The sequence below is a fragment of the Pleurodeles waltl genome, chromosome 7 (assembly GCF_031143425.1).
Source record: "Pleurodeles waltl isolate 20211129_DDA chromosome 7, aPleWal1.hap1.20221129, whole genome shotgun sequence".
Classification (NCBI taxonomy): domain Eukaryota; kingdom Metazoa; phylum Chordata; class Amphibia; order Caudata; family Salamandridae; genus Pleurodeles; species Pleurodeles waltl.
In genome coordinates this window covers 82,530,141-82,546,629 of record NC_090446.1, presented here as the reverse complement: position 1 = coordinate 82,546,629, position 16,489 = coordinate 82,530,141, and positions in this window count along the sequence as shown.

The following is a 16,489-nucleotide window of genomic DNA, read 5'->3' as shown; positions in this document are numbered from 1 at the left end:
AAAGCCCTGCACGCCACCTGGATGCCAGGGGTGTAATCCGAGAAGATGGTGAGCTTGCTACTGTTATAGATAATTGGACTGCGCTCGCTGGCCAGATGGAGCACCATGTCGCGATCTCTATAATTTGGCAGATGCGCTATAATGGGGGGGGGGCTGGGGTCCCCGGCCAAGGCCTCGGACCCAGAGATCTATGCGCCCACTCCACCACCAGCACTGAAGACAATGTGCCAGAGAAAAGCTACTTCAGCATGCCTTCCACATAGTCCTCTATACAACCCATTTCTTTTGATTCAGGGATACCTAGGATGCAGAGATTGGCCGCTTCGAGCGAGCCTTGTGGTCCTCATTTTTAGTGCGGATCACCTCCATCTGAAGAAACCGCTCGTCAGAAGCATGGCACGCATCCTCTAAATCAGAAGTGCAGGTCCCCACATGGTCAAACAGGGTATCATGGTCATCCACTCTGTCTTTGATAGTCCATGTGGTCAGTGAGATGGTCCAGCTTAGTGTCAATGCCAGCGAGGCTCTGCTTGAGGTCCAAGAACATTGCCTTCGATGACAAAGACTGTGCCTCATCCTCTTGAAGAGAGTCCATTGTGTCCTCATCCGAAGCTGCTTTGCTAGTGTGCACAGACTTCTTCCTGCCTTCAAATTAGAGTTTTGTTTGCCTGTGGTCAGTTTTCCCCATACCGCCAATCTCCAGTCCCAGCCAACCACACTGTAGGTAAGTGCCACTCGCAGTCAGCAACGAGCCCCCACCCCCTACTCGCCGTCACAACGTATCTTCACTTTGCAGTGTCTCGCAGCCAATATAACAGTTCCAAGCAGTGCATCCGATCCAGGCGGCAGATAGGGGTAGCCGTATGAATGTTCTCTCCTTCCTGCCTGGCAGCCCAGGGTTCCTCACTGCCCACCATTACAAGACAAACAACACTCCTCAGTGGTCTCCTGGAGTGCCTGCATCATATAGTCCATGGCAAAGCCCAGCTGACTCTTAATCATCTCAGATAGGGCCAGGCAACAATTTCCTCAGAAGCAGCACCAGGCTTGCAAGGCCTCCCAGCTGCGTCCTCCTTTCCAAGGTCAGGCTGCCAAACACTCAGTTCGCCCCCATGAGGGCCCTACTACCTCTAGGTGCAAGCAGTCCAGGTCTGGGCAACACCTCACCACTCAGTTGCTCACTCCATCAGGGCTGCAGCGGTGCCAGGGCCACAAAGGGAGCCCAGTTTATCCCTCCTCTATGTCCCCCACCATGTGCCCCAGCAGGTCGCCTGGGCGCGTAGCTCTCTGCGGCACAGCGCTTTCAAGTGTCGGGAAGCCGCCGCAGAACTTCCTCGGGTATCCTCCCGTTATTAGGATCCCATCTCACACTGGTGCCATTCCCGGCAGGCTTGAGGCTGCGGCAGATGCTGCCCACTGCACACACAGGCCTGGAGTGTGGCTGCACAAGCTCCGCGGCCCCCGCAACAGCTGCACTCGTCGTCCCCCACTGACAACGGGGCTGCCTCAGGTCTCCCAGGCCAGCACCACTTCAGCCACAGGGCAGTCACGCTCCAACCAGCGCTACCAACAGGCCGGCCTCCGGAGGCGGAGCAGATTCTATGTCAGGACCGGAGGCTCAGATTATGCTTCTCTTTCCATGCTTTATTTTCAACAGCAGCCAATGAACATCATGGAAAGTAAAAAAACTACATCACCCAATATTAGTCATAACACGTGATCAACCATAGAGGAGGAAGCCTATAAAGTGTTGAATCACACCAAGCCACCCCTCTTTCTTTGCTGCTTCGCAGCCAGATAAGTGTGATATTTTCTTACTATTAATATTTTAAATCGTGTTGTGAGCGGGCTTTTCCCCTCCTTATAAGCGCCCATGGGCGCTTTTTAATTCGTGGAGTGGGAGCAAGGGAGCAGGACTCGCGCTCCTTGCGCAGTCCTTTTTCATGCCGTGGAGATGCTTTGTCTAGTTTAAATTTATTTAATTTTACGATCCGCGCTCTGCATGAGCGCGTTTTATGGGACCCACGTCGGTTTGCCCCTTTTCTCCTCCGTACTAGCTGCGCGTGTGAGCCCTCTCTTCGTCTGTGCCCGATCACTGCTGCCGGCCGCTGAATTTTTCCCCGATTTCAACGCTCGCTCGGAGCGTTTATTTGTTTAGAAAATTCCTCATGCTCGACGGAGCGTTTAAGCTAATTGCTTCTCCCCGGATGCCGGCATTCAGCGCTTGCGCCGAGCGCTCGTTAGATCCTTTTTCTTCTTAATTCGCCTCACCCCCCGGGGCTATTATTTTGTCAACGCTCGCTCGGAGCGTTATTTGTGAATTGCTCACGCTCATCGGAGCGTTGATCTTAATAGTGGATCTTATAGTTTTTCCTCTCTCCGGTCCCTCAGCGCTCTTCGCGGAGTGCATTCTTGATTTAATTACTTTAATTACCATTGTGAGGGCATTATAGAGGCCCTGCCTCCACGACATTCAGCGCATCTGCGCCATTTGACCCCTCGTCAAGAGGATATTATTATTAAAGGCTCTGCCTTGTGTTTACTAAGTGCTACAACACTTTAAGCCCCTGTTAACATACATCTCCACCGGCTCAGCTCCCACTACACCCCGGTGCTTGGACACTGGGGTTGAAACAATTCCTATTCAGGCTGGGCCTGGTTTTAAGGGCATTTAACCCCTTCAGGGCAGCTCCCTCCACATCTGAAATAGTTTAAATTTGTTTCTGCCCTGATTTATTATTTTATTGGTGTTACTGCTTTTCGAGAGCTACCTTTTTGCTGTTTTTCAGTATGGCTGGTTATGATGACCAAGCCGAGGACTTGTACTATTTTGATGATACTTCTGGCTCTTTTGACCAGGATTTGGTGTATGCTCTAGACGCGGGGGTGCGTCATACAGTCAATCAGGCCTTAGTTCAGGCCATTCAGCCCATTAAGCATCTCTTGGGTTTGGTCGATCAACAGACTTGGACAGCGCCCGTAGGCGCCCCCTCATTGGGAGACCCTTCCTTTGCAGCAGACTCGCAATCTGCAAAACAAACTTCTAACCCGCATGCTGCGGATTTCCAATCCCTTTTAAGGAACATGGCAAAAGAGCATGATTACAATGCGGGATCGATAAAGAAAGCTGTGGATGCTCCAGCCTCTTCTTCCGCTTCATCTGATCACTCTTCCGAGCAGGAGGACGCTCCTCCACGTAAACGCAAGAAGAAAGCACACCACCAGGAGGCCCCTACCCCTAAGGTGTTGACTTTCGAGCCAGAGGACATCATGCACCCCAGATCCTCTCTGTGGTTACCACCCCCTGAGGTGGCGGATTATGTAGAAGCCCATATCAGACACAGGTTTGATAAAGATATTCGATCTAGATTAAGGTCTGAGTGCCCCAGACCTGACTTTCCCTCTAAGGTTACAGAGACTCCAGAGTTAGATCCTACCCTTGTTACGTTCCTCAAAAAATCGGCCAAGGATCCTAAGAAGGGTATCGATCGCGCCTGGCAGGGATGTCAAGACAAACCTTTAGACATTTCCGGACCACTAACTAAGATTCTGGCATTGGCCTTTCAAGCCAAGGAATCGGGTGATCCCATTAACCTGGATATTCTAGTAGGCTGGGCTCAGAGAGCTCTGTTTTTCTTGGGCAATGCTAATTGCGCTATCTCATCTGAACGACGCAGATCGGTCTTGATGAAACTAGACCCCAAACTGGCAGACCTCGCTGCTTCGGAATCTGGGCCCGTGGCTCAGGGCTTACTATTTGGCTCTCCCTTCATGAAAGAACTGGCTAAGTTCGTATCCACCTACGCCAGTCTAGACAAGGCACAAGGATCCATACGGAGAGTGCTGCGTCCACTTTTTCGAGGGGCCGGACGCTACAGAGGGCCTGCCTTCGGCCGTTTCAATCAGCAAAGCCCCCATCGTGGATCCTTCCAACAAGGAAGAGGGGGTTACCAGAGTTACGACTCCTCCTCGTCTACCTTCTACCCGTCAAGACCGAGGTATGGTTGAGGCAGATTCCACAGAGGAAGAGCCAAGGGTCAACAATCTTTCTCCCAGGACTGGGGAGCCACAGGTGAGCTTGGTCTTGAGTTCAGAAGTAATGTTGGGGGGCAGAACTCAGAGGTTTTTGGAGAATTGGCATCTAATTTCAGCGGATGCTTGGGTCTTAGAGACCGTACAGGGGTTCACACTAGAATTCTACGAGACCCCTTATCAAACATGCCTTCCCAAGCAGGGATATTTTTCCCATCAAGAACACAGTCTTATTTCCGCAGAAATTGCGGCTCTGCTCAAGAAGGGTGCCGTTATCAGAGTTCCCCTTCACCCTTCAGGGTTTGTCAGTCCAGTCTTTCTAGTAGACAAGAAAGGGGGCGGCTCTCGCCTAGTTCTAAATTTAAAAGACTTCAACGGTTTTTTGCTATATAGTCATTTCAAAATGGAAGGTATCCATTTACTAAGAGATGTTCTCCAAGAGGGAGACTGGCTAGTTCGATTAGATCTAAAGGATGCTTACTTGACCATTCCTATTTTTCCTCCGCATCGGATGTTCCTTCAGTTCTATTGGGAGACCGAATATTACGAGTACAAGGTCCTCCCCTTTGGCCTGTCCTCTGCCCCTTGGTGTTTCACGAAGGTCATGCGTCCACTAGTAGAATTCCTTCGCTCCCAAGGGGTCAGACTTATTGTGTACCTAGACGACATCTTAATCATGGCTCAAGATCGAGATCTTTTGTTAGACCACCTCAATTGGTCAGTGTCTCTTCTTCAGAGTCTGGGTTTCATAATCAATGCCCAGAAATCTGTCCTGGTCCCCTCGCATCAGATAGAGTTTCTGGGGTTCCAGATAGACTCATTACGGTCTCTTCTGATTCTTCCTTCGGGGAAGATCCGGTCAATCAAGAGAGAATTGAAGTCTCTATTATCCAGACAGACTGTTTCCTTGAGAGCGATTGCTCGCATGGTGAGCCTGCTATCTTCTTCGATTCAGGCAATTTTCCCGGGTCCTTTGCATTACCAAGCCCTTCAACATCTGAAGATTTCTCATCTTCAGAAGGGTCTCAGTTATGCAGATCAGGTTCCCTTGTCGGAGGAGTCCCGTGCGGAGATGCATTGGTGGCTCGATCATATGGAAGCCTGGAACGGCAGAGCCATACTCAGCTCTCTCCCGGATGTAGTGATAGAGTCCGACGCCAGCCGCTGGGGCTGGGGAGCCCGGTGCGGTTCGGTGTCCACGGGGGGCAGATGGTCCAGTTCGGAGTTGAATCTCCACATAAATTGCTTGGAACTCCTAGCAGGCGATTTTGCAATCAAGAGTCTTTCCCCCATCAGAGCGAATTGTTGCATTCTTCTTCGCATGGACAATATCTCGGCAGTGAGATATGTCAACAAGTTGGGGGGAACTCGTTCCCGCATTCTGGTAGAAATAGCCAAGGAATTCTGGCACTTTTGTCTTCAACACAGGATATCTGTGGTGGCGGAGTACCTCCCTGGAGCCAGCAACTTAGTGGCCGATTGGAACTCTCGTCACCTGAGAGACTTCAGCGATTGGCGGTTACACCCCAGAGTTTTCCGAACTCTGTCTGCGAAGTGGGGTCCCTTTTCAATAGATCTGTTTGCATCTCGCCTCAATCGGCAGATGAAACGTTTTTTCAGTTGGAGGCCAGATCCAGAGGCATCAAAGACGGATGCGTTCCTTCAGTACTGGTCTCAGGAGCGGAGTTATGCATTTCCTCCTTTCTTGATGATTCCCAGGGTTTTGGCCCAGATCAGGCGTCAGCAAGCGGAGTTAGTTCTGGTGACGCCCCTTTGGAGATGGCAAGCTTGGTTTCCGATAGCAATGGAACTGAGTTGCGACCATCCGATCCTTCTTCCATTCCGGGAGAATCTCCTCCAGGACCCTCAGGGTTTGTTACATCCTTTGATCCTGGCAGGCAAGCTATCCCTGATGACATGGCGTCTTTCAGGCAAAGATGGGTCATCCCGGGACATTCGCAGGAGTCTTCCGACTTCATTGCAGGTTCCTGGTCCTCCAGTACTCACAAGAGATACGCTTCGGCATGGAAGCGATGGAGTGCTTGGTGTAGTTCTAGGAGTGCAGCTCCTTCTTCAGCAGGTACCTGTCTGGTCCTGAATTTCCTTTCCTCCTTAGCAGCGTCAGGTTTGGCTTACCGTTCTATCAATAATTACAGGTCCGCCATTTCAGCAGGGCATTTACCAGTAGAGGGTAAACCCGTCGGTGAGTCTCCTATTGTGTGTAAATTAATGAGGGGTATCAGGTTATCTAATACTCCTCGTCCCCGTTATTCGTCCCTTTGGGATGTTAATGTTGTTCTTAGATTTTTAGAATCCTGGCCTGCTAATAGATATTTGTCTAGGAAACAGTTATCAGCTAAACTCACCATGTTATTGTGTTTGATATCATGTAAGAGGGTGTCAGATGTTAGAGCTCTAGATCTAGCGGGGAGAGTTTTTTCCCTTGAAGGAGTCTCTCGCCATTTCGCGTAGGACCAAATGCAATTTGAAGTCAGTGACTTATCCTTGTTTTGTGGACAACCCCAAGCTTTGTGTGGTACAATGTCTTAAAGCTTACGAGGTAAGTACAAAAGAATTTCGTTCTGATATGGGGGGTCAATTACTCATTTCATTAGTTAAACCATATCACCCTGTTTCCTCAGCCACTCTCGCTAGATGGATACTTTGGTTGCTGAGTGAAGCAGGTGTTGATGTTTCTAAATTTGGGGCACATTCTGCCAGAGGAGCTATGGCATCAAAGTCTTTGGTTTTAGGTTCTCGTTTAGAGGACATTTTAAAGGCAGCAGATTGGTCTTCGCCTTCTACGTTTAAAACTTTTTATTATAAACCTATTGTTGATATAGCATCTGTAGTTGTGAATCAGCTTTGAACAAGCATAATCTGAGCCTCCGGTCCTGACATAGAATAAAAATAATTCTTGCATTCGCGTTAAGAATTTTTCAATTCTATTAAGGACACGGAGGCGAGGATTATCCTACCGCACTGTATATGTATGATGTCAGAATGTCATGGTATTTTGTTGATTTTCATGTGCAAATTACTGTACGTCAGTGCTATCCCACCCTATTGTTTAATAATATAAGTATTTCTTATGCTATTCAGTTTTTATGGCCTGGATTTTTTCATTTTTCTAGGAAATGATGAGAAGTAATGCGATCTGCCACGATTTCGTTCTTCTTCCAGTCAAGTGGGATGCCGATTTGTCTGCTTTCGAGATTTCGTTTACAAGTTTTGATTAGACTTTGGATTTTTCTGTTGCGAATTTTGGATTTTGATTTTGATATTGAATTTTGAATTTTGGACAAAGAAAGAGGAGTGGCTTGGTGTGATTCAACACTTTATAGGCTTCCTCCTCTATGGTTGATCACGTGTTATGACTAATATTGGGTGATGTAGTTTTTTACTTTCCATGATGTTCATTGGCTTCTGTTGAAAATAAAGCATGGAAAGAGAAGCATAATCCTCGCCTCCTTGTCCTTAATAGAATTGAAAAATTCTTAACGCAAATGCTAGAAAAATGTTTACTCTTCGTCAGAGCCCCAGAGGCTGCGGCCCGCCAGTCACACAGCCCGCCGTCTTCCTCACTGTTGCGGCAATGGATCAAAAGGAGGGCCAACTCTATGCCTGGTGTTACAGGGCCCCAAAGCGCGCTTCTACACCACGTTCACGGCGGCCGATTGTTCCCTGGATTAGGAGAAATGCAGGATTTATTCTCCCAACCCACCGAGCCTCACGGAGTGACTGCATCTTGACGCTAATAATACATTTTTAGATGCAATAGATATGAATCTTTAGAGGGATGTTGGATTATTTGTGGCCTAATTAGGGGCACCTTTTAGGCACAGTGGGCGTAGAAGCTATTTCGTTCTGCAGTGTGTGGATTTCAAGCAAAATAAACGCAAACAAAAGGGAGATCTGTTTTCTGGCACGATTTGCCACAGCTGCAAAAGGCCTTGCAGGTCGAAGTAGAGGTAAGTGAGTCAACAAATTAAAAGAGAGAGCTGAGCCAATGGTCTGGTTCGGCTCGTAGAGTTGGTGCGCAAGCTGAGCCCTGGAAGTGTTTGCTAGGTAAATGAATAATCACAAATCGTGTGGTGGCAATTATGACGAGTTGCCTCCTTTTAAATAGGTTAAACCATTAATCAGGTCCTAAGATCGTTTTGAGAACGTAGCCCTGATCTGGCAATGGGGTGTTTCCTTAATAGAAGAGGTGGTCTCACAACCTTGTAGTGTCACGCTTCATCCTTTAACTGCTCTCCCCACCTTGGTAGGACAGTGCCACCAGGGCGGACTCAACCTCTCGGTTAGACCTACACCAGAGGGAGTTCTTATATAAAAATTGCTGGACAAAGTCGGGGATTCAGATCTTAGTTAAAAATACCTCCTGGACTACCGGTGTCTCACCTTTTTTAGTGGTGTCTGTGGGTATGATTAAAAACACACTAGAACAGTAATAAGAGCCTAATTACCCTAACTGTCTTCTCAAGCCAACATGTTTCCGCCCTTTCTATGAACCAAATCGATCTGGGGCTTTCAGCAGGGCTGAGAATCCCTAAAACGTAAACCCAAGGTGTATTACCCAAGGAAAGGGAAAGCCACTCAGGACCTACCTGAGTGAGGATCAAAATTGTGGATGCCAGGACACCAGTAAAGGGAGACAAAAGACACATCATAAGTCCCATCATCTCATGGGTTATCAAGACAAACAATAAACTGTCAGATCAAGTTCAACAATACACATGTGAACATGCAAGAGTGACAAGCGCTGCAAACCACTGTCATACTAGTGCTAGAAAAAACTACATTTCTCATTAAATTCATATCAGTGAATGTCTCCGCATATCGTAGTAAATCTTCACGTACTTAATATAAATCTATATATTAACTTGTGGAATTAAAAACCCCGTACCCTCTATTTGGGGGGTAACAAGCTTCCGGTCTGGAGCACCGGCGATGTCCTTTGTAGTGACAGACTGGGGAGAGATTAATAATACTAGGCATCCGATTCAGCTTTCTATAGATGTAGGAAGTTGGCTCTGTATGTACTATTTCAAAGTAAGAAATAGCATGCACAGAGTCCAAGGGTTCCCCTTAGAGGTAAGACCGTGGCAAAAAGAGATAAGCTTTATTTTGTGGTAGTGTGGTCGAGCAGTAGGCTTATCAGAGGGTAGTGTTAAGCATTTGTTGTACACACACAGGCAATAAATGAGGAACACACACTCAAAGACAATTCCAGGCCAATAGGTTTTTACATAGAAAAACATATTTTCTTAATTTATTTTAAGAACCACAGGTTCAAGATTTACAATCAATACTTCAAATGAAAGGTACTTCACTTAGGTATCAGAGGAACTTTGAATCGGCAAAATAGCATGTACAGTTTTGGCAAAAATGGCAATAAGCTATTTTAAAACTAGACAGTGCAAATTTCAACAGTTCCTGGGGGAGATAAGTATTTGTTAGTTTTGCAGGTAAGTAAACCACCTACAGGGTTCAAAGTTGGGTCCAAGGTAGCCCACTGTTGGGGGTTCAGAGCAACCCCGAAGTTACCACACCAGCAGCTCAGGGCCGGTCAGGTGCAGAGGCCAAAGTGGTGCAGGGTCTTTACCAGGTGTCGGGTTCTTTGAAGCAGGCAGTCGCATTCAGGGGGAGCCTCTAGATTCCCTCTACAGGCGTCGCTGGGGGGGCTCAGGGGGGTCAACTCTGGCTACTCACAGGTTCGCAGTCGCCGGGGAGTCCTCCCTGTAGTGTTGGTTCTCCGCAGGTCGAGCCAGGGGCGTCGGGTGCAGAGTGGAAAATCTCACGCTTACGGTGGGAAACGTGCAGTCCTTTAAAAGTTGTTTCTTTGTTGCAAAGATGTTTCTTCTTTGGAACAGAGGCGCTGTCCTCAGGAGTTCTTGGTCCTTTTAGATGCAGGGTAGTCCTCTGAGGCTTCAGAGGTCCCTGGACCCTGGGGGACGCGTCGCTGTTGCAGTTTTTCTTGAAGTGGGGAGACAGGCCGGTAGGGCTGGGGCCAAAGCAGTTGGTGTCTCCGTCTTCTCTGCAGGGCTTTCAGGTCAGCAGTCCTTCTTCGTCTTCAGGTTGAATGAATCTATCTTCCTAGGTTCTGGGGACCCCTAAATACTCAATTTGGGGGGGTGTTTAGGTCTGGGGGTTAGTAGCTAATGGCTACTAGCCCTGAGGGCGGCTGCACCCTCTTTGTGCCTCCTCCCTGAGGGGAGGGAGGCACATCCCTAATCCTATTGGGGGAATCCTCCATCTGCAAGATGGAGGATTTCTAAAAGTCAGAGTAGTCTCAGCTCAGGACACCTTAGGGGTTGTCCTGACTGGCCAGTGACTCCTCCTTGTTTTTCTCATTATCTCCTCCGGCCTTGCCGCCACTAGCTGGAATGCCCTGTGGCGCTGTAACAAAGGGGGTGAGCCTTTGAGGCTCACCGCCAGGTGTTACAGCTCCTGCAGGGTGAGGTGAGAAGCACCTCCACCCAGTACAGGCTTTGTTACTAGCCACAGAGTGACAAAGGCACTCTCCCCATGTGGCCAGCAACATGTCTGGTGTGTGGCAGGCTGGTAAAACTAGTCAGCCCACACTGGAAGTCGGGTATGTTTTAAGGGGGCATCTCTAAGATGCCCTCTGGGGTGTTTTTCACAATAAAATGTACACTGGCATCAGTGTGCATTTATTGTGCTGAGAAGTTTGATACCAAACTTCCCAGTTTTCAGTGTAGCCATTATGGTGCTGTGGAGTTCGTGTATGACAGACTCCCAGACCATATACTATTATGGCTACCCTGCACTTACAATGTCTAAGGTTTTGCTTAGACACTGTAGGGGCATAGTGCTCATGCACCTATGCCCTTACCTATGGTATAGTGCACCCTGCCTTGGGGCTGTAAGGCCTGCTAGAGGGGTGACTTATCTATGCCATAGGCAGTGTGAGGTTGGCATGGCACCCTGAGGGGAGTGCCAGGTCGACTTAGTCATTTTCTCCCCACCAGCACACACAAGCTGGCAAACAGTGTGTCTGTGCTGAGTGAGGGGTCCCCATGGTGGCATAAGACATGCTGCAGCCCTTAGAGACCTTCCCTGGGGTACCAGTTACAAGGGACTTACCTGGATGCCAGGGTTGTGCCAATTGTGGAGACAAAGGTACAGTTTTAGGGAAAGAACACTGGTGCTGGGGCCTGGTTAGCAGGCCTCAGCACACTTTCAAATCATAACTTGGCATCAGCAAAGGTAAAAGGTCAGGGGTAACCATGCCAAAGAGGCATTTCCTTACAATAGGAAAACGTGGGACACTATAGATAACTGCCGACTACAGAAACATGTAGGGTGAGATATTCCTCCTACACCACTGAAGCTATGCTGATGACATTCCAGTGTTTCCAATTTTTCTAGTCAAGAGATGGTCGATGGGCCACATAACTCCCATAACCCCCTTAGCATCTCAGGAGTAGACTGCACAGCAGGAGTAGTGTTGCATTGGCAAAAAACTTCGATCTGACGACATTCAGACCACATTGATTACAATTTAGTCCAAATATTGAGATCTGACGATAGGCAGACCTCATGAACAACTCCCAGCATTCCCGGCGCAAGCGCGCTTATATGGACATGCCGCAACAAATAGGGGCTTTAACTAACGTGACGCCGCAGGGGCCTTTGTCTATGACAATCCCTGGCTTTAGGGGGCTTAAGCATTCAAGGGATTAATAAAAATTACCCGGCCAGGATTCCCCTGATGAACTGCCCCTTTTTAACCTTCCGCATCGGGAGGGCAGAGAAAGCGCAACCCGTCATTTTCTCATACTGGCGCGTGTGGTTATGCTGAGCATGACGGGCCTCCAGGTGAGTGGGTGCGCCGTCTAGACGTCATTCTTCTAGGTCCCGTTGGGGCCTTGAAATATGCTGTCCTGCAGTTATAACAGTGGACAAGCGGCTGGAAGTAACACTGGTTAGGTGCTACCATGCGATGGACCTTTTGACAAAGTGAGTACAGTATAAGTATGGCTTAAACGGGCTCGAAACATGGCAGCTGAGAGCTTGCTTTGAGTTTACTATCAATTTGAGCTGATTACTTTTGCTTCTCACTTACGTGAAACAAAAATCACTTTCTTGACCCCCTCTTAATTGATTTGGTATGGGTTAGTAACACTGCATCACTTTACGATAAGTGTACGGAGGGTGCTATAAGTAGCATCGCAGGGAGGACTGGTGACAACTTGAGAGTGGTGTTCAGAGGCTCACAATAGGGCAGCCTTTCTTGGCTACCCAGCTGTATTGTTCTGTCCCAGCCTTTGGTGACATATAACCTGCTAGAAATCTACAATGATATGAATCGGATGCCTAGTATTATTACTCTCTCCCCAGTGTGTAACTACAAAGGACATCGCCGGTGCTCCAGATTGGAAGCTTGTTACCCTCCAAATACTGGGTAAGGGGTTTGTTAATCCCATAGTAAGCAAGGAAGAAGATAATCTATAGATTTATATTCAGGTCTTGCTACAATATGTGGAGACATCCATTGATATGTATTTAATGAGAACTGTAGTTTTTTCTAGCACTACTGTGACAGTGGTTTGCAGTGCTTGTCACTCTTGCATGTTCACATGTGTATTGTTGAACTTGATCTGACAGTTTGTTGTTTGTCTTGCTATCCCGTGCGATGATGGGACTTATGAAGTGTCTTTTGTCCCCCTTTACTGGTGTCCAGGTATCCAGAATTTTGATCCCCACTCAGGTAGGTCCTGAGTGGCTTTTCCTTTCCTTGGGTAATACGCCTTGGGTTTAGGTTTTAGGGATCCTCAGCCCTGCCGAAACCCCCAGATCGATTTAGGCTCATAGAGAGGGCAGAAACATGTTGGCTTGAGAAGACAGTTAGGGTAATTATGCTCTTATTACTGTTCTAGTGTGTATTTAATCAAACCCATGAACACCACTAATAAAGGTGAACAACACCTGTGGCCTAGGAGGTATTTTTAACTAAGATATGGATCCCTGACTTTGTCCAGTAGTTTTTATATACAAACTCCCTCTGGTGTAGGTCTTACCAAGAGGTTGAGTCCGCCCTGGTGGCACTGGTAGCACAAGGCATTACGCTGCTTTGCCTTACTTTGCATCAGCGAGGTTGTGTCCCATGAGTGCGATTTGGGCATTCCCCTGCAACCGCCTTGCTTTTTCATGCTAAGCTTTGTCTACTAAGAGGTTTTTGGGCCTAAAAATACTCCTTCTCGAGGCAGACGCAAACAAGAAGAAATGTTGTTTTTTCTCTAAACTGTTTTAACTTTGCATGTGTCCCTTACTGGAACCCTTATTAGAAGTGTCCCCTTCCAGTAAAAAGCATAGGCTAGATTCACACAGACGCTGTTGCACAATTTGTGCAAAGGTGCGTGGAGGCATTGGGAGCCATCAACTCAGCACTTTGGAAGTGAGCAGCAGCAGAATAGCCAGGAGTGTAGCTTGGTCAGAAAGATTTGGGTATGGAGGAGTGAGATGCAGATTTTCCAACAATCACGCTGACATATAATGTTAAAATACAGTATATTACAAGAAGGGTGCAGGAGAGGGGCTTAAGGGGCAATGAAAAGCAAGACAAATACGGTTTGGTAGATGTAATAAGTGAGAGAAAACATAATATTTTGTAAAATGACCAACATTTTTTAAACTTAAAACAGAGAGGAGAGTGTGTGTGTGGTTTTTGTCTTTGTATATTAAAACATTCCTGGTGAAATCCGACAGACAAATCACAGTGCCCGACTGAAAGCCCCTGCATCCAATTATCTACCTGTAAATACATTTGTTAGGGGGTGTAACTCCACAACCGCCCCCTCCCCCAAACCTTCAAAGCTGCGCCCAGGCAATAGTTCAGTAGATATGGGGTAGTCCTGCTCTCTTCTGCTTGCACACAGCTGCAATTTAGGTTGTTGTGCTGTGTTAAATCTGCCCCCGGGTTTCTCTGCCAGGCAGTTTCTGATTACTGTGCCTCATGTTAATAGAAAAGAAGTCCAACTCTGCTCTCCAAGGGGGTCTTATCCCAGGAAGGCAGCTCAGGGGGTTAATGCGCCCTCAGCAAAAAGATGTGTAATCTTGCAGTTCACTTGTTGGGAGCCCAAGAAGAAAGCTCACTGTGGCTCTTACGGAGGACTGTGTACTAGTCGGGTTTGAGTTCCAATCCCGGTAAGGTAGCTCCAGAGGTTAATGCACCTGTCTCAGAGATCTGTGTGTAACCTGGACGTCAGCTTCCAGTTCCAGTAATGTCGCACTGGACCATAATATAGCTTCTACTACAGCCTTTGTCTCTCCAAGGTCAATGAAATGACTGCCAGTTGGTAATAAAAACAAACCTGTGCTGTTTGCCAAGCCACAGATAAGATTCCGTATCAAGTGGCGATAGTAAGTATTGCATTACATACTCAGCTAACAGCACTAAACATCTTTACCTACTCTGTCACTCCTCTCAGTTTCTAGCATTTCTCTTACATCTGCTTAATTTATAAATAAAAACGTGCCGGTGCCCAAAGCCCTCCTCTTAAACTCGCGGCTGCTGCAATGAAATGTGCGAGCACTGAATACTGAATACTGAGGCAGCGTAATCCTGAAGCCATCTCGGGCCTCTTTAACCCATTTACAGCCGCTTCCTTTCCCGTCAGCTCACTCTTGCAGCTTTCTGCTTTCTCCCTTGGTGACGCATTTTGTTTTTTCTCTTCCTCCGTCTTTCCCCATGTGTCTTCTGCTCTCAGTAAATGCTTGAGGCAGAAAAATAACTACCGGCCCTCAAAAATAAGCGCCGGTGCCCCGCACCGGAAACCACGGGCACAAATTAAGCACTGATGTTTTCTCGTGTCTGTGGTTTACCTGCTTTTCACTCACCCCACATGCCCTCCCATTCACCCCTCCCCCCAGCATTACTTTATTTCTACTTTTTTTCTCTGCTTTATTTTGCTGCTTCCTTCTGCAGGCCTCGAGGCCTGCAACTAATGTGTGTTCACACTGACCAAATGGTTAGTGGTCATTCCATGTACTAAGGAAGAATGAACATCCGAGTCTGCCTCTTACTGGGACTGGGAACGCTGCCCTACTGTTTACAGACATCTCTGCGCAGGTTCATCGACCCACTGGGCTATCCTACTGCAAAACAGACATACAACCTGTTGTTGAGAAGAGCGCGCAGTATCCAATGTGACTACCTTCCACCATTAGTCAGTGCCGGGCTAGTACCCAGATTATCCAAAAGCTTTTCCCCAAAAAAAGAAAAATAGTTATTTTGAATTGAAATCAAAGATTACAAATGTTACACGAGCCTGGATGGGATAGAATGATGGATTTACACGTACAGGTAAAAGATCTTGAAAACCTCCTGCTAGTGCAAAAGGCCTCACTCAACTACCCCTCCGCAGGTGGAACCCACAGAGGTCAGTAAGGCATCCAATGAGAAACTTGCAGGAACTAGTTCAAAGTAGGGCGAATCCATGTTGAAGGCAGCATGAGCTGGCCAAGCACTGCAACAAGGGAATGGATGGAATGCTTGGTTTAATCTCAGCCACTGGCAATCACCCAGGTTGCACTCCAGTCCAGTTTTCACCCACCATGCTGCCTCAGTTTGGATGCAGCCATATGCAAATCAGTCTTGACCCTGCTCCAGTGGGAATAGTCCACAACGAACTGCTAGGCCAGGTCCTGTCTGAATAGGACACAAGCAACCCAAGACCAGTTTTGCCCTGACTGGGCTCTTCAGTCAGCTTTAGCTTGGTTCCAGTAGCCCATTGAGCTTGGGTCCCACGTCTGGGCATACTTGTCGCACGTGGGGTGGCAACAGCAGCAACAAGGTGATGGAAGGAATGCTTGCATTCATCTCAGCCACTGGCAATCACTCTGACCGCATCGCAGTCCATGGTTTGTCACCCACATGCCAAGCCAGGTTGTACCCAGCTGTAAATAGTAATGTTGCGGTTTGTGAATATGTAACAAGTACTACTAGTTGCAGCTGGTATGAGATACTTATTTTTTTCCAGAAATAATACAAATAGTGCAGTGACCACGTTCAGCGAGTCATAGTGATACAGTTCAATATGGATTGCCACCAGTCCTGACTTTTTCAGTGACAAATCATTTTTTGGGTGTGTTAGTCTAATTATTTCAACGTATGCAATATAGGACTACAGCACCCAGAATGCATTAGGCTGTCAAACTAAAGCCCCGAGCTGGAGACAGTGTCTGGAATGACCTGGAGACTGGGTGTTCACCCTAGCTAGCCGTTGTCACGCTTCGATCATGATTAGGATGCCCGGAGGCACCACTTGTATTCATTGCAACATTGTTGTTATGTTAAATTACGTGTCGGCGTGTTGATGGCTTCCACTGCTTTACTCTACCAGTTGCTGCTCATGTATACCCTCATGGTGTTAAGTGTTGTTCTTTATACAAAAGAAGAACCCTGGCAGGAACATCATGCATGGGAGGA